Source organism: Thalassophryne amazonica, chromosome 1, assembly GCF_902500255.1.
Source record: "Thalassophryne amazonica chromosome 1, fThaAma1.1, whole genome shotgun sequence".
In the NCBI taxonomy this organism is placed as follows: domain Eukaryota; kingdom Metazoa; phylum Chordata; class Actinopteri; order Batrachoidiformes; family Batrachoididae; genus Thalassophryne; species Thalassophryne amazonica.
This window is the reverse complement of record NC_047103.1, coordinates 67798436-67821732: the sequence shown is the minus strand read 5'-3', so window position 1 is coordinate 67821732 and position 23297 is coordinate 67798436. Positions and strand designations below refer to the sequence as shown.

Here is a 23297-nt window from a genome sequence, read left to right as displayed (position 1 = left end):
ACTCTTACAATTATAAAATATGCATTTCAAAATGTGTGTGTGTGTGTTTTGTGTTATGTGTTTCAGTGCAGTATTACATAGTTTATCTCTGCATAAGTGAAAAAAAGTAGCACATCCCTTAATTGGTCATTAATTTAATGCACTGCACAGCAGTCATGCGAAGTAAGACACATCAAATGCACCCTTAATGGAACTACATGGCCAACATTTACATGAATGAAGGTTAAACTGTCTGGAAAAGGATGATGCACTCTTTAAAGATGTGTTCACAGACTAAGTTAAAAATTATTAAAAACGGTGACAAGAGCAAAGGAATGAGATACAAAGTGGACTGAAAAACAACCAACAGAGAACTCAGCCACCTTGAAATTTGGTGATGATGCAGAATTCAGAGGTAATTATCACTTCTTTGAACACTTTGACCCCTATACTGCACCTGCACAAAGCAGCGCACAACACAGTGCATGTGTTATTGCTACTGTCTATCCAACACAGTTGTCATTTTCATGTGCCACCTCACCTTCTTTAGCCTTGAGAGCCCGAATGATGCTCTAATGCTCCCTAGTAAACTTTTCATGAAATTTCTATTGCAACATCATATTTTTACACAGTGTTCTCGATAAATATAGGTCTCAGTTTCAGGAAGCTGACTGTTCTCAACATTTTGACATGCAACCCATGGGCATTATACTAAAAACAATGACCTTGAAAGGGAATTTCCTAAGGTATGGTCAAATTGAGAAAATACCTTTCAGGCTGTAAGGGTTAAACAGAATGTCCACTACTGCTTATTTTTGCATCCGTGGGTGTGTTGGTCTGTATTGTCTGGAACCAGAAAGCATTACACCATAGATGACCAAAATCCAAATTTAAACTCTACATTGGCAAAACTCTCATATGTATATATATTCGTATAGAGAGCACAAAGCTTAACCAGGCAAAAATTCTAAATGCAACTGTTGCTTCCATTCTGCGTGCAGGCTTATCTTGCATGCAAAAACATTCCCTCGCTCAAAAACTACTCACTTCCCAAAGAGCCCACTTCCTAACAAGAAATTAGAACTTTCGCTCCTATGTAAATTCAAAGTTGTATGCTACTGATTGATGTGTTGAAGTGATGGTATGCCCACAACATGGACACAACAAACCCCATGAATAATGTGGACATGTAATCCAGCCCCTTTATGCACAGGGTCCTGGTTTGTGCTGAGCTTCTGCACTGCATAAATGGCATTAGAATGGCAGTAGCACTGAATGATTTTGGGGACAAAAAAAATTCGCATTCATGAAGTCAAGCTTCACTTATTCACTATGTCCATGCAAAGCATTTCGTGGAACAGCTATATTATAATAGCCAAGTGGCCTCTGTGTGCGTGTATGAGTGCATGTGCATGGCTTTGATCATGGAGAAACTGGGAAGAGCTGACATTTGCCGTTTGTTATGCTTATCTATTTTTGGGTAAAGAATGAACGCTGCAAAAACAGAAAGTTGATATGACTAACATTTTTGGAGAAATTAGCGATATTAGCTAACAACAGTGAACAATGGACATTGTGCTGCAATGAAACATGGGAGTTTGGGGTTTTAAATGTTGTTATTATGGTTTATGTTCGTTTAACAGTGTTGTACATGTTACTGATTTATTGCGTTTTTTGTAGTTCAACTGGTTTAGTCAGTTTAGTTAAGTGCCATGTTGCCGATACCATGAGTGAGAAGGATAGTGTGTTTGATGTTTTCCGCCACCGCCTCTGTTTGCGGGTGTGTAAAAATAAAAGCGTGCATGCGTGTGTGTCTTCTGATTGGTGAGCATGCCCGGGAGGTGAGGAGCACAACACTTCTGGCTGGTGAACATGACTGTCTGTTGTTCATATTTGAAAAGGATGGTTTGGGCTAATGGCCCCTCAGGGCCTGATGTAATGGGCCTTTTTCTTCATGTAATGCTCCTTCTCAGACATTAATGGACCTATGTGAAGTGTAATAAAATAAAATTCATAATTCACGATTTGCAATATTTAATCTATTGTGAGAGAGAGAACTTGTGACATTCAAGTTGAAATTAATTAAATATGATGCAAATTTCATATTTTGTTAAATTGCATGTCACAGGTCATAAATAATGTTTAAAAATATAAAAAAAAACATTAATATTGGATGGACAAAGCATTTGCAGCCATTTCCAAAACCTACATACAGAAGCTTTAATCTAATTAAACAGAAACCTTTTTTTTTTTACCGGGTATATTGGAGTGTAAATGTGAACTCCCTTTTATTATTAAACATTTTTGAATTGGATTAGACCAATTGTCGTTCATGTTGGGTGAAGTTACAGGTCAGTAAGTGGTTCTTCTGAAGACCTTTGAACACACTTTGAACATTATGCCAGACCATATTCAATATTTTGTCAATTTTAAAGTTTGTACAGAGTGATGTCTTATGAGATGCTGTCATTTATGCAAACCCAAACAGATTTAAAATCATCGTAGGCAGTGCTACTATTCAGCGAACATCCCGTCCATGTGAAATTTTGCTGGTTCATGTTAAACATTGACTTCTCTAAATAGCTTGTCCGGTTGTTAAGTGTGATGTAACGCATCATGTGATTTTCAACTTCCGGGTCCAAACAAAAAAGGCGTGCTGTCATTAACATTGAGAACTGCACTGAGATGCTCTGATCAGGCTGCACTTAAACCGTTGCACGGACAACAGCATTAACATCGCAACATAAAACTATTTGTATATTGTGCCTAAAACTCTCCTGGATATATTAAATGGGTTTTTAGACGTTGTTATTGCGTTTGTTTTATGTAAAAATGCCAGAAGCTCAGGTCGTTTCTCCGTTATTTTCATTGGGAGTTTTGTGAGCTGTGATCGCTTCCTGTTCATGTCGTTCGGGGGGAAAGTGAAGTTTGCACTTTAACGTCCTGTTTATTGTCCTTTACAACACTGTTTGTCCTCTTTTCAGTTTGTGTTTATTAAATTCCACACAAGTTAAACATAGCAAGCACGGATCATTTGGAATATTTGTTTTAGCAAGTTTTCAGACAAAAATATGTTTCCAAACAAAAATATGGACTGAGCGACAGCTAGTATTTCAAAAAACTCGTATGTTGAGCTTCCACTACAATTGTCGACATTGTTTTGTTTGGACCCTGAAACAGTTTTATCACATGATGCGTTACGTCAGAGCTTAACAACAGGATGGTCACATTGTGCTACCAGTGGCAGTAAACTTGAATTGAAATATGGTCTTACTCTGGTCAGAGTGGGACCATATGTTCACTGTCAGTGTTAATTTAACACTGGTGATTTTACTATGTACTAATGAAAAGTATCATTGATGAGTTATGAAGCACTGCATTAAACGCACAAAGCAGATTAGTTCACCTCGGTAGCTACTTCCATGATATACTCTACAGTGCAGTCAACTTCTCTTAAATATATGCAGAGAAACATTGTAAAAATAATCACAGCCTTTGCAGTTTTGCAATTGCATTAGTTAAAGTCGCAATTCTGGTGAAAAATTTGAGAAATCTTTCAGCCCTAAAATGGTGGACACGCCTCAAAATATTTGCTGGCATGCATTCTGCACCTGCTGTCAAAATAGGGCCCTTAGTCTTTTGCTCTTGGGTCGGCTATGCACTAAGAAGAAAGCTTCTTATTTGTGGATCAGAAATACATACACAAGACATAGAACGGCCTTTATTGTCATACATGAACAATGCATATACATCATGCAGTCATCTCCGCAAATCCAAAGCTACAGTGATGACGTAAGTCACAAGAATTAATTGGACACTTTTCTAAAAAGTGCTTTAACAGCCCATTCATTTAAATAGATTTATACTAACACCAAAACTGACAGTAAATAGCTAAATCTGTTACCGCTATCAGTAAGTAAAGAGATTTATGTCGACGCTGCTGATGATGCTGAAGATTAGTCTCTCACTGTAATTATTTCAAACTATCACACTTCAAATTGAATATGCATGTGTGCAAGATGTCTAAATTCACCTGCCGGTGACTGAGGAGAACTGTCTCCTTGGAGATGGTGTTGAGGCACCACAGAGCGTCTTACAATCAGGGTCACTGCTGTTATTGTCATTGGAATCCTGCTGGCAGTGAAGTTAAAGACATAACCTCATCTATCCACCCACTCCAGAACCAATCTACAACACAATCTCCATTGTTTCATCGCTTTGAAATGACGCCCTCATTCTCTCCATACTGAAACACGACCCTGCAGTTAACTGAAGATGAAATAAACCAAACAGAGGGAAAGAAGTCTCTACAAGGCCTGCTTCATTTTAAAATGTAAACTCTGTTTTAAAGTATTTCAAGCAGCTACACAGTAAATCTTACGGTGTTAAATTAACATTGCAGTGAGTACATATTGTCCAGTACAAAATACTGTCAAATTTACTCTGTTGTTGTGTTACAAGGGAACGCCAGGATTTTTCAACCTGGGCTCTATCTATATACATCAAAATCTATATAAATAAAGGGCTATGTCTGTCTGTCTGTGATAAACTCCCAAACTATAATATGTAGCCCGAAAAACTATATATATTCTGAATCCTCATAACATGGGGAACAAGCTGCTACCATTTTTTTAAAAGTTTAACTGAAAATTACCCCCCAAATAGCTGGCTATGACCAGGCAGATTCATATTTCCAGCCCTGTATATGTGTTGGCCATCTCTGTTTATTTAATCCTCTTTCTTCAGCTACTTTATGTTCTCAACTGTCAAGCACCTGACTGTCCTGTACAACCCAGTTTGCCTTCCTGTCTGAATACATTAATTTTATGTTTGCAAAATTGCAATGTAAAAATAGTGAAATACACCACTACCTCAATTTTGATTAATTGATATTTACATTTACTGTTATCTACCATTTGCGTGTAATTTTGTTATAAATTTGACTGCAAAACAAAGTCTGCATGAAGGACTTCAAATGTGTTTATCTTTCAACCAAGTATTTCCACTTAGTTTGGGGAGTCCACCTCTTATAGTTCTGCTGGACAAACTTTAGCCCATTAACTATTATATTTATAAGACATCAGCATTACAAAAACAAATGTTGGGCAATTGTTTTGATTAAAATGATTGGCACATTTGGCTTATGTCTAAAACAGGTTAACCCGGGCAGCGCCGGGTACCCCAGCTAGTTTTACATGTTTTAGGGTTCAACTTCACTCAAGACAAAAATACTGTAATCAATCTATTATTGAGTTAGAATGCTAACACTGCCAATACCGCAATTCGCTGTTTCACAGTTGTTAATCTCGCGGCATCTCGCGATCTGTGACTCTTGCAAGAGGTCAGTTTCAGCAGAGTTCCAGTTCAGGGCACAATGTAAACAAACCTCATGAAGTATGGACAAGACAACACTGGGGCACGGCAGAAGTCCATCACAGGTGCTACACCTTCTCTAGATAACCCTCTCAACTTTGGACAACGTGTCATCATCATAATCGTCTGTAAACTCGCTGGATCAATGCCATCCACATCCTCGCTAGCCATTGTTTATGGACGCTGTGAGACCCAAAGGCGTTCCCAAGCCAGCCAAGAGACATAGTCCCTCCAGCGTGTCCTGGGTCTTCCCAATGGGACGTGCCCGGAAATGTACCCATCACACCCATTACATCACGACGTTATTTAAGCTGGAAAATGCATATAAATTATGTTAAATCTAAATGTACCCATTACCCATACTCATTACAGTGTACTGTTTGTTTCCAATTGCATTTGTGATATGTTCCACAAAGTCAATTACCACCAGTGAAGTGGTACGATTTTTCCTAAATCCATATTGCTGCTCATTTAGTATCTGATGTTTGGATATAAAATCATCCAACCTCTTAATGAATACTTTTTCCAGAATTTTTTATTTTCATTTGGAAGGAAACCTCCCAGTTTTTCATGACAAGTTACAGATATAAGTTAAAGGTTTAATTACATAATCAATTATATATATGAGACCAATCTTACTCTATGTAATCATAAAATTAAAAACAGGGCACAGTTCTGTGTTTTTAAGACAACTGTTCGGCTTTCTTGCTGGTCTCATTGTGGAATCTGGAAGAAAGGTTTTTAAATGTACAGTTTTATAGCTGGGTATTCTAATTATTAACATCTATAGTTTGATGTCAACTTAGTAGTTACACCTCCAGTGTGAATAAAATTTAAGAATGGAATAAATTAATTTCAGGGTTCCCTCTTGAATGTCCACCATTAATGACTAAATGTTTTAACGGATTCTGCAGAGACCTCATATGGCAAACATCAGCGGTCGCTTCAAGTCACTGGTTCATGTCCAGGTCTCACAACAAAACAGTAAGTCTGGAAGAAGCATTTATAAAACAAACTAAAAGTATACATTTGAACAAAAGGCAAAAGTGGCACAGGAAAACAAAAATCAGACTTACAAAACCCTTCGTGCACACACCTGCAAGCAAAGTTCTCACTCTCAATCACACACGTTGTATGCAAGTTAATGCCACCGCCAGTAAACTAGTAACATACAAAATGAATGCATACTGTATTTTTTTATCAGCATTATTAACAAAATATTTCTCTCTGCATGTTACAGAGTCCAGAGAACAGTTACAATGTGTGTCTGAAATACTGATCAGCAGCAGCTGTAATCATTTTTCAGCGTATGTGGAAACAGTAACACCTGATCTATCTCTCCTCAAAAAATTTTAGTGGTGAAAATGATGTGAGCTCGCATTGAATAAAAAATTGTGTTATATGTTAAAAATGTGTTTTATGCCAGTACAGCAGTCAGGACCTTGTCTAAATGATGGTGAAAGTCCAGTCATGTAACCACTAATATGACATTTCAACAGCTGCAGCTAAAAACAGTGCTGATGAAATATTAAAAGTGTGGCTTGATGTAAGAAGTGTTATATATTCACTGTTGAAAAATCACTCTAGATTAATTATGGCCCACTATCACATCAAACAGTGCTAATGTGATGCGTGTTATTCAGCGGAATTAAATGTCCAAGTTATGGCTCACTCATATACAACATCATTTTAGGTATAATGTTGCCACTCGCATTTTAACCCTCTCCAAAATGTTTGTACTGATGTGTCAAAGTTTGCATGCATATGCAAACATTTTGCCGTCTAGTCTTTTAATAAATCACAACGGATATGCTAAAATTGTCATGCACATCTTTTGGGTCCCAGTCTGTGCATGTGCAATGGTTAAAAATGAGGCCTCAGGACCCTTAAAATTTGGACCTTTGTTCTATTCCAAAGGCTGTTAATGCCAGTGAGGGTAATTATGATTATGTAATTATAAAATTGTCTTGATTATAATAAATCATTATTAAACTGTCACAACTGTCTGTAATGATCAGCTATATTGTAATACTGCATGCTGACAGATTAAATATGGATGCTGCAAGGTAAGAGGTACCTGTGGATACATGCTTAGTACTTCTGCAAATATGAAACAGAATTCATGCAGGAGGTTTGGGTGAGTTTAGCAGAGTAATTAAAACTGTAAAGTTAAACAGGGCAGCGTGATGGCTCCTTGGTTTTCACTGTTGCTTAGATTAGATTAGATTAGATTAGATAGAACTTTATTCATTCCTTGGGAAGACTCCCTCAGGGAAACTGAGGTCCCAGCAACACTGTATAGCAGCACACAGGGTAAGAAGCAAACAGAGTATCAAAAGTGAAAGTTAACAAAAAAAGGGTCTTGGGTTTGAAAGCGTTCAGGGTGCACCCCCGCCTTTTGCCCAATGACTACTGGGATAGGTTACAGCCCCATTCCCTTTGAGCAGGTTCAGAAAATGAATGAAAGAACTGGGTAATATGGAAGTGGTAACAAGCTCAGCAATACTGTACATTAAGAAAGAACTACTGTCAAAGCATTATGACAACTTTTATGCACATAAGTTGAACTTTACATAATGCATTTGACACAAATTAATTATTAACAAAGGTGACTGCAGTGCAAACCGTGTCAGTAAACATATACAGTCTACATATGCCAGAGTACAAATCGTTTTGTTTTTTTTCTTTTATATTTTAGGAGGCCCTACGACTCTGGTGCAACTTACAAAAATCCATGTTTGTTATTAATAACAGCAATTATAATGACTATTTATATAGAAAACTTCCCAAGAATGAAAGCACTAAACAAAATAAACTCCAATAATAAAAGAATAAATGCCAGTAATAAAAAATGCACTACAACAATGCAAAAAAATTCCAAAGTAAAGAGCTCACAACACAGAAAAAGGTGCAACTTATACTCTAATGCAACTTGTATATGAGTTTATCCTCTTCAAGGGGCATTTTTTGGCAAGTGCAACTTATACTCCAGAAAATATGGTATAGCTTACACTAAAGTATATATTTATTAGAATAAAACATGATCATGAATGGTGTAATCTAGATTTAATTTTGTATTTTACTCTTGTTGCTGTTTTTACCCTGCGTACCAACTGGGTAGGGAAAGGAATGGTATTCACTTGATTTCGTGTTTTCTGTTTCTTCTGTTTGGTAAAATTTTGCAAAAACAGTGTAACTGTTAGAGTGGCCTAAGCAGTGGGTCACCCCTGTGAGTCTGGTCTGCTTGAGGTTTCTTCTTCAATATCATCAGAGGGTGTTTTTCCTTACCACTGTCACCTGTGTGCTTGCTCTATGCTAGGGGTTGGTAAGGTTAGACCTTACTTGTGTGAAGTGCCTTGAGGCAGCTTTGTTGAGATTTGGTGCTATATAAACCTAAATAATTTGAAATTGAAATTAACATTAAAAAAATTACACAATTAACAGGAAATAAAAGGGTTGAGTTCTTGGTCTTAAAACTGTTGAGGTCTAAGGTTCTAAAAACATTTTGGAATCACATGCCGTTTCAACTCATTATAGAAGCTTTGCATAATGTATTACCCCCCCCCCCCCCCCCCCCCAAGTTGATTGCAAATTGGTAGTTGTAGTATAATCACTGAAATAAATTCTCAAAAAAAAAAAAGATTCAACAGAATATAACTTTCAGCAAATCCATCCTTACAGCATCTTTGGGAGGTTTTACTGTACCATGCTGAGTTTGATTTACAACCACTAAGTGCAGGTAAACAAAGATGAGACAAGGACAGAGTTATCTATCTTGTCACATACTGCAGCAGTATTTATCAGTGGTTTACATGTCAGGCATTTTATCGCCTTCGACTCCAAATGATATTGCTGCAACACACAAGCACTCAGACTGCAGTGTAAATCCAAATCACCACAGAAAACAGATAAATATAATGTCATCTGTATTACTGTTTGCAGACATTAAAAGCCTGAAAAGTAAATGAATTCCCAAAAGTATTTAAAATTGTGGATGCCACTTTGGTATTTTTTTGGTTAGGAAACTATCTTACTGGATTTTACCCGAGGTCAACAAATATGGCCATTGGTTATTGGAAAAACTTTGCGTCCGTCCGTCTGTCCATCTGTCTGTGCTCAGCATAAGTCCAATCCTATTACTGCCACAGTCTTCAAATTCACAGGGAACATTCTTGGGACACAGACCTTGGACAAGTTCAAAGATGGCTAACCTTGACCTATTTTAAGAGGTTAAAAAGTCACATTCTGTTTCAATCTGTTCTGTTGGTTTTGTTTTGTTTTAGGGTTTTTTTTGGTGGGGCAGGGGTGATAGCCAATCAGAGTAGAGTGGCACAATGACGTCAGTGGCTGGTCTAGCTAGCTACAAACTCTGTTGCATTTGTGTGTAAATATAATCTCTTTGTCATATATTATGTAAAAGCTAGTGAGAAATAAACACTTCTAAAACTGGGTAAAATAAGAAGCATATGACGTAATTTCTCTACTTCCATGGACAAAAACATGGCACACACTCTGAGATATTGGGCAAATTACATGCAAACAAAGTGAAAATGCAAAGAAAAGTGACGATGCGGTGGGAAAGTGGACATGCAAGCTTTCTAACCTACCATCCCTGGTTCTCAAGACCAGGCACCTAAGTTGCTCTACTCTACTCTTTTCTACTCTCCTATTTTACTCTTCATTTTTAGATATTTAGGTATACCTTTATATACTGGCATAGTTCCACCTTACAATTGGAATATAATATATAAGATATACCTTACTGAATTTTCATGCGTTGCGGTTTGTTTATGAACCGGAGTTCAAACATGTCGAGACGGTTTTACAGGTGAGAGAACACAGTTATGCTGTGTATACAGTGCAATTTAAAGTTTCCAATCCACGGAACCTGCGTGTCTTTGGATGTGGGAGGAAGCCGGAGCACCCGGAGGGAACCCACGCAAACGGGGAGAACATGCAAACTCCACACAGAAAGGCCACAGGTGGGAATCAAACCCATGGCCTTTTTGCTGTGAGGCAACAGTGCTAACCACTATTCCACTGTGCTGTCCCAGGATGACTCGATATAAAAAAAAATCAAACTTAACAATTTAAGTTTTGGTGGTGGCTGTGGATTCTAGATTGTTTCATTATTATCATCTTTTACAAGTGTGGATAAATATGGTCATGTTTTTTACACACACACACACACACACACACACACACACACACACACACACACACACACACACACACACTCAACTTCAACCGCTTAGTCCAATTAAGGGTCGCAATTTGCTGGACCCTATCCCAGCAGTCATAAAGAGCGAGGCGGGGTACACCCTGGACAGGGCGCCAGTCTGCCACAGGGCCACATACACATACACACCAGCAGGGACACCTACGGACAATGTGAAGTTTCCAACCCACCTAACCTGTGTGTCTTTGGATGTGGGAGGCAGTCGGAGCACCCGGAGACACGGGGAGAACACGCAAACACACAAACTCCACACCGAAAGGCCATAGGTGGGAACTGAGCAGCGCTCTCAGACGCTGTGGGCGGTCTGGCTGGAGCACTCCTTAATCTGTGTAATCCCATAAAATGGTCCCTGAAAGCCATCTGAATGTTCCGAATGGTGTCCACCTGGAGGTCTCTCACAGTTTCTGGAAAAAATTGATGCAGCAAAGCTCCAAGTCATTCAGACATTTATTAGCAATAAAAATCCGACAAGAGGGGTGGACCACTGTTCACACAAAGCCTGCTCACAGGCGAATGACGCAACCGACAGGCGTGAAAAAACTCACGCATGCGCACGAAGGTTCAAGCTTGGCTGATGCAATCAACACGTGATTCAAATCCATACGGTTTTTGCAAAAAATAAAAAGGTCCGATACTTTTCTAACAGTCCTCGTACATAAATATTCACAGCCTTTGCCATGAAACTCAAAATTTGAGCTCAGGCGCATCCTATATCCACTGATCATCCTTGAGATGTTTTTACATCTTAATTGGAGTCCACCTGGGTTAAAGTCAGTTGACTGGACATGATACGGAAAAACACACACCTGTCTACATATCAGGGCCCACAATTAATACTACATGCCAGAGCACAAACCAAACACGAAGACTCTAGATTTACACTCCTGTCCTCACCTCCCCCGAGACAGGATCGTCTCGAGGCACAAATCAAAGGGAGGGTACAGAAACATTTCTGCTGCTTTGAAGTGGCCTCCATCAACCATAAATGGAAGACGTTTGAATCCACCAGGACACTTCCTAGAGCTGGCCGCCCGTCTAAACTGAGCGGTCACGAGAGAAGGACCTTAATCAGGGAGGTGACCAAAAACCCAATGGTCACTCTGTCAGAGCTCCAGCATTCCTTTGTGGAGACAGTAGAACCTTCCAAAAGGACAACCATCTCCGCAGCAATCCACCAATCAGGCCTGTATGGTAGAGTGGCCAAATGAAAGCCACTCCTTAGTAAAATGCACATGGTAGCCCACCTGGAGTTTGCCAAAAGGCACCTGAAGGACTCTCAGACTGTGAGAAACAAAATTCTCTGGTCTGATGAGACAAAGATTGAACTCGTTGGCATGAATGCCAGGCGTCATGTTTGGAGGAAACAGGCACCTTCCCTGCTGTGGGGATGTTTTTCAGCAGCAGGAACTGGGAGACTAGTCAGGATTGAGGGAAAGATGAATGCAGCAATGTACGAGACATCCTGGATGAAAACCTGCTCCAGAGCACTCGTGACCTCCGAGTGGGGCGACGGTTCATCTTTCAGCAGGACAATGACCCTAAGCACACAGGCAAGATATCAAAGGAGTGGCTTCAGGACAACTCTGTTAATGTTCTTAAGTGGCCCAGCCAGAACCCAAACCTGAATCTGATTAAACATCTCTGGAGAGATCTGAAAATGGCTGTGCACGGACGCTCCCCATCCAACCTGATGGAGCTTGAGAGGTGCTGCAGAAGAATGGGCAAAAGATAGGTGCGCCAAGTTTGTGGCATCATATTCAAGAAAATGTGAGGCTGTAACTGCTGCCAAAGGTGCACCAGCAAAGTATTGAGAAAAGGCTGTAAATAGTTATATACATGTGATTTCTTAGTTTTTCATATTTAATAATTTGCAAAAAAAAAAAAAAAACAATTTTTACGTTGTCATTATGGGGTGTTGTGAGTAGAATTTTGAGGGAAAAAATGATTTACTCCATTTTGGAATAAGGCTGTAACATAAAATGTAGAAAAAGTGAAGTGCTGGGTGCAGTGTATATCAATTAAGAACAATTAAGAACTTAAAAAATTAATAATCATGATTAATTGTTTGTGTATTTGATGCAGCCAGTCTGCTCTGTGTTAAGCCTGAGCCTGTCAAATCTCAGAAGCTAAGTAGAGTGTGTCCTGGTTAGTACTTGGATGGTCAACCTCTTAGGAAGACCAGGGGCCAGCTTTGTTTCTCTAGGTAAAACTGGAGTTGTGTCAGGAACAATATCTGGTGTACAACTTGTGCCAAATCTCAGGGCCCCTTCACACATAACAGGATTTAAGTCGACTAGCGCACAAAGAAGGAATTGCATGCCAATCGTGAAAAATCGGAGCTGCCTCCAACACCTCGTACATGTGTCGCTACAACTATTTGCGCACAACAGCGACTGAAAGACAGAGTGTGCCCTGTGAGAGCCCTAGTAAGAGCCCTAGTAGAGAAGCTTGAATCTTCGACTAGACTGGGTTGCTTGACGCGAGGACGTTTCGCTTCAAATCACAGAAGCTTCCTCAGCTAAAAGACAGAGTGTGCCCTGTGAGAGCCCATTTGATCCCTCTCACGGCAGGTGTTGGCCAAATTCCAGGTGACCCATACGAACATCTAACACCACTCGCTTGGCACTTAGAAAATGTGTAGCCATTCCCGCTGTTAGCATGAAAACATTCAGTAGACGATGACTGAGCTGGATGTGAAATATGTCTAAGTGCCCCCACAAGTGTGGCTTTGCAAAAAGCAACACACATGTGGCCTGCATGTGTATCGCATGTGTGTGCGTGTGTCGTGCTCACCCACACATGCGGGGGGGGGTACACTTACATGAAATGCTTATATGTATGCTGCACAGACATGATTACATGGGGGCCGGACAGGCAAGGCTGAGCGCACACAGCACAGCAAGGTGCAAGTCAGCTGCTGACCAGAGACTCACTGACAGCTCACATAACACAGAAACAGAGTGACACATTGGTGTGTGCGCTGGACGGATAAGGGGTGTGGCCGCCGACAGCCACAGCTGTTGAGATCTCTGGTTCTGGACGTCCCAGCTGGAGAACACGTCCCATGTTTGGACGGATATGAACTTACTTACTGTGACACGAGTGTGTGTTTCTCCTTGCTGTCCTCACGCGGACATACATAAAAACATATATCACTGTTGCGAAAGGCTGCAGCAAGTGAACGAGCGCACGGTGCACACATTGACAGTCTGTCCCAGGTGATACGGACCGTCAGATCATAACACGCAGCAGGCGAGCTGAATGTCATTTCACCCATGGGAGCTCTGTTCCACATGGTGTGGTGTCTGTCTGTGGCGTGCCATCCACAAGACATGCGTGTTGGGCCGGACATGCGCACGGGGCCGGCTGGACACACTGGACCAGTAGATGTGGACATGATAAGAGTGCCCTGCTTCATTCATGTGATTTCATGACTGTACATCTGTGACCACGAGTCATCTACAAAGGAACTGACAGTTCATACTTGTATTGTCCGCTTGATAAGAGGTAGTCAATAAAATGCTGTGTTTTGTTTTAATGGTGTGTGGTTTATTTTTTTTAAATACGTCTATCTCCTTGTTGATTTCAGGCATTTTCCACACCATTTACAGGACAGTGATGGTAGTGCACTCGTAAAGTTTCTGGCTGACTATCAGAGCTTTTGTAAATTGCAGGTTCGAATCACGTGGGTGGCATGTACGAGGGCTGTCCGTAAAGTATAGGTCCTTTTTATGTTTTTCAAAAACTATATGGATTTCATTCATATGTTTTTACGTCAGACATGCTTGAACCCTCGTGGGAGGAGTCGTCCAGCCCCTCGTCAGAATTCCTTTGTCTGAGAAGTTGCTGAGAGACTGGCGCTTTGTTTGATCAAAATTTTTTCTAAACCTGTGAGACACATCGAAGTGGACATGGTTTAAAAAATTAAGCTGGTTTTCAGTGAAAATTTTAACAGGTGATGAGAGATTTTGAGGTGATTCTGTCGCTTTAAGGACTTTGCACGGTGCGAGATGTCGCGCAGCGCTCTCAGGCAGCGTCATCAGCCTGTTTCAAGCTTAAAACCTCCACATTTCAGGCTCTGTTGATCCAGGACATCGTGAGAGAACAGAGAAGTTTCAGAAGAAGTCGGTTTCAGCATTTTATCCGGATATTCCACTGTTAAAGGAGATTTTTTTAATGAAAGACGTGCGGGCAGATTGCAGCGTCGGCTCGCAGCCGCCGCGACGCTCCGTCACAGGAAAAACACCTCTGCTGGAAGCCTTAAGGACAAGTTGGAACATCTCCAGCTGATAAACAATTTCTCATATACTCACTCCACTGAAAGCCATCAAAAGCCAACTGGATTTTAACAAATGGTTATCAACACGGAGGTGTTTTTCCTGTGCCGACGCGCGGACCCGTCCGCACGTCTTTCATTAAAAAAATCTCCTTTAACAGTGGAATATCTGGATAAAATGCTGAAACCGACTTCTTCTGAAACGTCTCTGTTCTCTCACGACGTCCTGGATCAATAGAGCCTGAAATGTGGAGGTTTTAAGCTTGAAACAGGCTGATGATGCCGCCTGAGAGCGCTGCGCGACGTCTCGCACCGTGAAAAGTCCTTAAAGCGACAGAATCACCTCAAAATCTCTCATCAGCTGTTAAAATTTTCACTGAAAACCAGCTTAATTTTTCGAACCGTGTCCACTTCGATGTGTCTCACAGGTTTAGAAAAGATTTTGATCAAACAAAGCGCCAGTCTCTCAGCAACTTCTCAGACAAAGGAAATCCGACGAGGGGCTGACGACTCTCCCACAAGGAGTGCTCACAGGCGAATGACGTCACCGACAGGCGTGGAAAAACTCACGCATGCGCACGAGGGTTCAAGCATGTCTGACGTAAAAACATATGAATGAAATCCATATAGTTTTTGAAAAAAATAAAAAGGACCTATACTTTACGGACAGCCCTCGTATTTTTTTTTTCATAGCCGCTGCGTGATGTGGTTACACATGCTCCAGCTGCTGACACTGTGTTCCCGCTGCGACGGTTTTGTGCACGTTCGTGCACGACACCGTCACGTGCACAAAACCGTTGTTCACGCCTGCCCGTCAGCTCGATGTTTTCATGGTTCGCTCATACAAGCTGTTCCACCGTGATTCGCCCTGATTTGAACTTATTCGTACTATGTATGAAGGGGCCCTCAATGCAGATCTATACAGGAGCCACAGTGGCAACACTGAAGACACAGGGGCAGCCAAAAGACAACAATTATGAATCTGTTTGATAACTGTTGGTGACTATGCATTGGCAACAGCTATCCTTTATTCTGATGACAAATGTTTTTCATATACATTTATGCATTTGGCTGGTTTCCAAATAAGATACTTTTGAGGTACTGATAAGGAAAATCCTGGAAGTGAAACAAACTGACTGTGAGCTTTAGTTCCACTGTAGCAGATGCACAAACCGTACATGCGTCCACTTGAAAATCTGCCACTATATCTCCAATGCCAAAGTTACCAAACATGGCACAAGAGTAGTCCCAGAGGCAAGGAACAATCACAACAGTATCCTCATTTACATATTAATTTGGTCATGGGGACAATGTGTGCAAACTCATATTTTGGCTCATAATGACTAAATTTTGAGACAACCTACAACTAACTCCAATATCAGATGATCTTACTATTTATTTCATGAGGTCATCCAGTTCAGAAAACTACAGTGAATTTAGGGAGCTTCTTGTTTCACCAATGCAGAAATATGCATAACTGGGGTGACCTTAGGGATTTTGTTTGATTGATTATACAAGACAAAATGTATTTGCTATATACTTTGACATGCCCAAAGTCAGATTTGTATATCAGTACTGTTGAAAATAAATCTTTTATCATAATTTTATGTCAGGCCTTCCACCAAGTTTACCAATGTAGTATTGCACTGCAAATACTAGCCCTGGCTGCTCACATTTCCACTACAGGAAGTTGACCTGTAATTGGCCTTCTCAGCTGTTGTGTGCTCATTGCAGTGAAGACCAACTGGACCCATGCAGCTACATATCCACTGACGTAATAGTATTAGCACAAATGTACATTTTCTCATTCCTCTGCGAGGACTTGAATCCTCATCTATTGAGAAGAAAGCCAACAACTCCTGTACCGCCTCATCTGGCTAACCCTTTGCTATTCATATTTTTTTTGTCTGTTCTGCTCTTGCTCTCTTTTCGCTACTCTGGCATGGCATTTGTTGTTGTTGTTGGCTTCTGCTGTGTAAGTTAACAACCAATCAGCGATAGCCACCTACAATGGTTTTTCAGGGCTGCTTAAGCCCCTTTCACACTGGGGCTGCTTCCAGTTGCTTTGTGCGTCATCATGAAGATGCCATGTGGAAGCAACCTAGTGCAGAGATGATGCAGCTCAATGCCCCAACAGCGTGAGTGACACAAAGGACGAAGCAAATCGGACGCCAAAAAGTCTGTGCTAGACGCACAAATTAAGTGGTTTCAAGTCAGAGCAACATGACGGTACTCAGCATGACTGGAAGCCACACCCTCACAAGACAACGTTACCCGATGCCAATTTATGATTCCTGTTGTGTTCCACTGTTCCCGAATTATAAATCATGCAGGATTGTTTTTATACCATGTACACAATGCAGTAAAACTACACGCTCAAAAAACAGCACAGGGAAAAAAAAATGCTGATTGCAGCTGTACCTCCTCGCTCTTCTCTCACAAAAGTGTTTAAATAAAATCCATAAAAATCCTGCTCACAGACTGATTGCCAGTGACAGGACATGTTCACATCCAGTAAAAAGTCCGGACATCTCCAGTCCACTCACGGATGATTCGTTCACGTGCGCACATGTGAACAATTGAAAGAAAGAAAAAAAAAACTGTCTGGCTGCAGGGAGTTAGTTCCTTGTTCTTCCCTCAAACTCTCTCATCACGGTGTTAAAAAAGGACAAAAAAGGACATAAATCCTACTCACAGACTGACTGCCAGAGACAGGACATGTCCACATCAAGTAGAACTCCAGACATCTCCACATTTGCTCACTGATGGTTCGTTCGCGCGCATGTGCATCTCGCAGTCAAAGGAGGAAAGATAAACTATAATAGAACTCAGAGCGCAGACCTGCAGCTCACCACAAGAACAAATATAAACTAGAAGAAAAATCAGAGTGCACTGTCTGTCTGCAGCCAAACTGTGCACTCTGACTTCTCTGTGCAGAGAACCTGCAGGCTGTGTCCTCACCTCGTCTCTGCCCCCTGCTGCGCGCACCTGCCGCAGAAACTCCTGCGTCGTCATGACACCACAGGAAGCAACTCGACGCAGGTCCGGTGTGAAAGGGGCTTTAGAAGTTCCTTCACCAAAGCACAGACCTAGCTCAAGTGCCCAAATATCACCTTTATTGGGCAGTCCCTGGAGTAGAGACATGCAGTAAGGTATCTGACCCTCTAAAATGGCCTATGACTTCCTGCAGTAGAAACGGTCTCTATGTTGCAAGATTTTTTTTCTTTTTGTAGGTTTGATGTTCCCCATGATGCTTAACTGTAATAAGTGAGGTTAGAAAATGAATGAATGAATGAATGGTTAGCTGGTTGTTTTAGCATTTTTAGTATACAAGTGAGAAATTAGGGTTATAACTCTGTTGTGCCTGATGATTTGCGGACGTTAATGCTGGATTTTACAGTCGCAAATTGAGTAAAACGGCTATTTGTGACCGTAATCCAGCAAATCATCAGACACAAGGGGGTTATTCCCATTCTAATCTAATTCCAACGTTTGCACGATCCGTGTCCACCACTGAAGGCTACATCTTAATCAGGATAATAATATAGTTCAATTAAGGATGTGATCGGCTCGTCAAACCTTACCGTAGAAGCATCTTCATGCCAAACTTGAAATTCTGTGAGCAGAATCCACATGAATACTTTTGTATGTTATCTTAAATTAATCCGTTTCGGGAGCAGTGCTCCGGACAGGGTGAGGAGTAACACATCAAATGTGAAACGGTTTTAATATTTTGCCACCATCCACGCAAAATTTTATGGTCTAGAATCTCACACGATTAATCAATCAGATTTGCCGAAAAAATGTAATGGGATTATAATTCGAATTTAGCATCACCCACACTTTGAATGACAGCAATTCACCTTCTCCACCTCCACCTCTGGGAAGCAATATTGACAAAAAGACATCAACCCCCTCAGAGCTGCAAATTTGTGCATTTGGAAAAAGCATCACTGACAAATCTAGAGTCTTGTGCATGTTTTCTACTGGGCTGCTATAAAACATGGGGAAGAAAGTCTCTCAAACATCAAAACAACATAAGCATCTTTGTGAAATCCCAGTCGGCACAGTTCCCTCACATACATTAGAGACATGACAGATGTTGCCTCTGGCACTTCATGAAAGACTTAAAGTTTTAAAAACTGTGTCAAAGACAGAAATGACACTTGTTGAATACAAAAATCCTTCGTTCCTCTTCTTACAGCTGCAGCCAGCAGGTGCCCAAAGGAACGTCGCCTTGCAGCAGGGTGATAATGGGATGAACACAGCCAATAAATATGCAGAATCTTAACATTTGTCTATTTCAGCACATGGCTGCCCATCTGGAAGAGAACAGTGACTGCAGGCAATTCACGTTCTATGTTCTAAATGCACCTCATACATGAATTTGTAAGGAAGATGCAAAATTATAGCTTAACTCTGTATCTCTAAACAACATTGGGCCTTGGCTGGTGCATTTTTGAAGTCCAGTACTTGTTAGTTAAGCCACATTAAATGTTTTGTTGTAATAGTTGTGTTGTAGCAATTACAATAGCATGGGTCAATAAACTAAACTGGCAATGTGGATTATTCACATCTAGCCATTGCCATTAAAAGGGTTTGATGAGGCAAGTCTGTTACCCAAGAATAATACACTGAATAGGTACTGGGTAACACACTGATATTAAGACACCGTACTGATCTTGGGTAAGTAATGATACCAATACATACCTAATATCAATACGTTACCTAAATCAATACAGGTGTATTGGTATCAGTACACTATCAAGTATCTACATTCCTACTGAAAAAACAAACCCTCAAAAACAGCATTAAACCCCAAAGATAAGTAATTTTTTACAAATGGTATAGTACTGAAAACAAGTAGAACGAGACTGTTGCTGAGGTGATTTCAGCCATTACTACTGCCAACTGACCAAGAGGTAAAGTCAGAGTCCTATTCTGACCTTTTTTTAACCTTCATCTGATCCTTGGGACATCAGAAGGAAAGAATATTAAAAGGGTATTACTATTGGCTGTTGGAGATAACTACAGGAACAAGACTTTATTTAGGTCTACTTGGGACAAACAGTACTTTTGTCAGCCCTGTTTCTTTTACTGGTAGTTTCAGATTGTCACAGACCCGGTTCACAGCTCGTAAAACCACCTATCACCTTTATGATCAACCTTCTCTTCCCAGTTTGACTGATTACTTCTTGTTTGCTGACATACCATACCACTCAAACCTGTAATCTCTTTGTGGTTTTTTTGATTTTTCAAAGAGACTGTTGTTTGTTTGCATATTGTCTCACTGAGACAATATGCAAACGTGAGGAGAGTCTCAGCTGTATCCAACCTCTCTGTACATGAGGCAGGTCCAGAGATTGGTTGAGGCAGTTCTAAAGGACGCCTCACATCCTCTTTTTGATCAGTCTGAACTGCTCCCTTCAGGACGGAGGTATAAAACTCCTTCCTGCAGAACAAAGTGCTACAAGAGCACTTTTATTCCTGCTGCTATTAGTGTTCTTAACAGATGACTTTGAATGTATATTTAATTAATTTATCTGCTATTTTGCATTGAGATGGCACACGCATTGTGACTTTCTTCTGGGTGCCATGCTATTGGCCTGTACTTGCACTGCTCATTGTATTTTTATTTTTATTATACTTATGGTATTTTTTATCGGTATTTATGTGTTATGTGATTGTTATGAATGGAGTGACTCACTGCCAAACCAAATTTACCTTTTGGTACAAATAAAGTAACCTTGAACCTTGAACTGTTAAAGAGCCATAAGGCTGTGGAGTCTGCTTTTGCTTCTCTCTCTCTCTCTCTCTCTCTCTCTCTCTCTCTCTCTCTGAAATGTTGCCACCCTGTCTTATTTCCATGTTATCACTGGTGAAAACTACAGTGAGTCAATTTTATTGCCAGTTTGTTCAGTTTGAAATTGTTCAGTTTGATGGGCGTTCCATTGCAATATTGAGAAATCTTATATAAAAACACAGTACCACGTTTTTGGCCCAATATGTTTGTCAGTGAGTGAACATATTATCTTAAAGATTTCTGATCTGATTTGGACCACAAGTGGTGGAAAGACAGAGGGTCAGTCAATGGCAAAGTGATTTGATTTTGAGAAAATTTGGGCTCAGTGCTTTTATAGTTCCATTTTTTAGGGGCTCTTAGCTTGGACATACTGGCTATATGGCAGTGTTGAGTACAACATTAATTGAAAAAGGGCACCCATGTTCCACCTAGCGGCAGATGACAATGTTCAAGAGTTGGAGATAGACCTGCTGTGTGTCTGGGTGATTGCCAACCAGGACCCGCGACAGTTCCATCATGTTGCACACACGGTGATGCATAGTATCAGCTCATACTCCTAGACCTGGCCTGGCATTTTTCAGTAAGACGTTAAGTTCTGTTAGTGTCGGTCATAATCAACAGATTCTGTCATTTACATTCCTTCATTCTGACCCCTGAATGCTCCATTTTGTTACACAAGATAGAGTGTAATGTCTATCAGTCTTCTCATTAGCTCCCTGTTTCGTTGTCATTCTTCCTCTCTTCTGGCTTGGCCTTCCATATCTGCCCTTCTGAAAGCTTCTTCCAGTGGTATCTGCTTAAAGTTGCTCCACCTTACCATGCTTACCATATGTGCTTCTGTTTTTATGCTCCTTAACTTTTTCTGTACCTTCTTTCCAATTGTCAACTCCCACTGTTCTCCAAGCTACTTTCATACTTTTGCTGTTTTGTGAGAAGTCAGCAACTAAAACAAAACATGGAATCACTTTCCACAGAATATTCTAGCCAGGGATTGTCTTGATACCACTCCCTGTGGAATGAACGCCCCTCAGTTTTTTGGGAAACTGTCAAGTGGCTGACAAGGTCCAATGGAGCAACAAAACTCAACAAATCTGTTAGAGTGATCTATGCTGTGCTTGTGAACATGTGCTGGATCAGTGCAATGTTTTAATAAAGATAGGAGAGCATAATTGTTACTATAGTAGGCCAATGCCGTACAGCACTACTTAGCAATCTTGGCTTGATTAGAGGAGAAAGGTCTATGGTTGGTCAATTCAAATGTTGGTAAATTAAACCACAAGAACCATTTTTCTGTTCAAATTAAGCATTCTTAATCATGACAGCATCAAATTCTGTGTGATAATCCAAACTGGCTCTCATGATCTCCTCCTTTGTTTCCTTGGATCCAGTGTTTCAAAGACAAACTGCCTTTTGCAGCAGTTTCCAGCTGCTTTTTAAGAACTTTCAATTTTCTTTCTTTCCTGGGCATTCTGAATCTGTAATCATAAAATATGCAGGGTTTACCCCCAAAAAATTGTTTGGGCAAATGCATTTTAACGGTGGCCAGTGGACCGGTGTAGACTGATAGCAGCATGACAGTTTTTCTTCATTGTTTTGGCTCATTTCTCAAAACAGAAATTACATTTACTGTTCCATGGAATAAATTGCGGCTCATTCATGTCTCTAAAATTAGCTAGCCTAAATGTATCTAGCCTTCACAAAATTCAGGAAATCTGCTTTGCACAAATGACTGCATTATCTATTTTTTGCAAAGTGTATCATAATAAACACTAGAGCTATATTCACAGTTTATAATGCTCACCCAGCTCTGTTCTATGTAGCAGATCATCACACTGGTCCCTCTCTTCCTCTCAACTCTCCCTCTCAACTAGCTGCTAGCATTAGCCGCTTGCCTACTCAATAGCATTACTAACAAGACTTTTTGTCTTTAACTTGCTTTCCATTAACTTTCTGTCTTTCAAGTTTAACTTGCAAGCTGAAGTTTAAAAGGCATTTTCAAGAGGACATTTTTAAAAATAATCCCAGATGCTTAGCCTGGTGGGTAGTCAACTTAAACCTGGCGGAAACCTTGATATGCAACGCTAACCCAACTTTAGCTTTACTTGCTAGTTCTGAAAAGCTATTTCCACAAGACGTAGTGAGGCAGCTCCTCATGCAATAGGCATCCCTATCTAATAATAGAACTTAGAAGAGGCCAGTTGATTGTTTTTTCCACCCAAGAGGGCAATTTAATGTATTTTGCCAACCAGGAGGGCACTTTAGCACATGTTTTTGCCTCCCAAAAGGCCACTTCAGCACACGTTTTGGCTCTCAAGAGGGCACTTGAAGGCAGTTTAGCACACGCTTTGGCTCCCAAGACAGCAGTTTAGCACACGTTTTTCAACAACTGGGCCACGAGGGGTGGGGGAGCGACTGCTCCCCCCCATGTATGCCACAGTACCTGAGCAATACATGCAACTAGTGTCTCGATACAGGCATCTTGAAGCTGTCCTTACCAACAAAGCCTTTTCTACAAAGTATTAAATAAACTTCATTAAGCGTGTTCAATACTTCTTCCCAGTTACATTCCATTTTATTACACATAACTTAATTTCTGTAGTTATGTATTTTGGTTTATTTGCATGTAT

General features: G+C 40.6%; 1 protein-coding gene and 2 long non-coding RNA genes across 4 annotated transcripts in view; 1 reads left to right on the top strand and 2 right to left on the bottom strand.

Annotated features, from left to right (window-relative positions):
• LOC117511416 (guanine nucleotide exchange factor VAV3-like) overlaps positions 1-23297 on the bottom strand; it is a 397959-nt gene that overhangs the window by 271303 nt on the left and 103359 nt on the right. The gene's annotated exons all lie outside the window — the stretch shown is intronic.
• LOC117511518 lies at positions 710-21569 on the bottom strand. The gene is made up of 5 exons (XR_004560952.1): positions 21306-21569; positions 17761-17763; positions 13514-13519; positions 7252-7258; positions 710-720 (listed from the first exon to the last, which is right to left on the bottom strand). It is a non-coding gene; the product is annotated as an uncharacterized LOC117511518 (long non-coding RNA).
• Positions 8620-23064, top strand: LOC117511504. The gene is made up of 3 exons (XR_004560950.1): positions 8620-8644; positions 9773-9775; positions 22920-23064. It is a non-coding gene; the product is annotated as an uncharacterized LOC117511504 (long non-coding RNA).